Consider the following 1,024-nt stretch of genomic DNA (forward strand, 5'->3'; position numbering starts at 1 on the left):
ACAAAGCATGAAGTCCAAGCCCTGGATTTACAGAGGTGTGCAAAAAAATCACATGATCCATTCGGTGTTTGGTACTGAAAGTAGTAAGTAAGCTGCATAAAACCCCTTGTGAACTGTTGTAAATAATAGAAATAAACATTTTAAAATGTAATGACATTTAAATGGAATTTAATTTAAAAAATATTTACAACAGTTCATGGAGGTTTTCTGCTGCTTACTTACTGTTTCAAACACTGAATGGAGCATGTGATGCATTTTTTATTGTTGCACACCTCTGTATGTCTTCAAGGAAAGGAGACCATAAATAATAAGCAGCAGTAACAACCTGCAGCCGCTCCAATGGTAACAGGAGAAATGTAACTGTGTATGTGAATTGTAAGGCAGGGATAACACCCAGTATGGAAGGCTGATGGACAGAACCTGGGAAAGTTGTCTTACTGGCTCCCTAATCCCCAAATGTGGACAGGGCAGTGATATGAGCAGTGCCCCTCACTGGGTGCATTAGTAAATGCAGAGTGGAAGCCGAACAGACAGGAGTTTAATGTATATTTACATGAATAATTTTTCTGTCTATTTACCAGTAAAAATCAGACCGAAATGAAGAGGAAATTAAGCATATTATTTGAAATTATTAGATTTTTACATGTGATTTTTTAAATCAGATAAACAGTCCAAGCAAAAAAAAATTGCAGCATGTCCAATTTTGCTGCGATTTTCGGACAAAATTGCCCCCAGAAGTTTATGGGTGCATTTAAAAGAAAAGGATTGCACTAATTTGATGCTTGTGCAATGTTTTTATTGCATAAAGCCATGGTAACCTTAAATGTGCAGAACCCATCATGCGTTTTTTCATACATGTAATAATCAGATGCAAAATAAATGAAAATTGTGTGAAAAAAATTTGCAGGAATGCACAAAAATTGTGTGAAAATACCATGAAAAATTCAACCTGATTTTTCAGGATTGAGAAAAAGAAATGCCTGTGTGAATCGATCCTTAGGAGTGTGGCACATGAGTGTATACA

This window comes from Eleutherodactylus coqui, chromosome 1 (assembly GCF_035609145.1).
Source record: "Eleutherodactylus coqui strain aEleCoq1 chromosome 1, aEleCoq1.hap1, whole genome shotgun sequence".
NCBI lineage: Eukaryota > Metazoa > Chordata > Amphibia > Anura > Eleutherodactylidae > Eleutherodactylus > Eleutherodactylus coqui.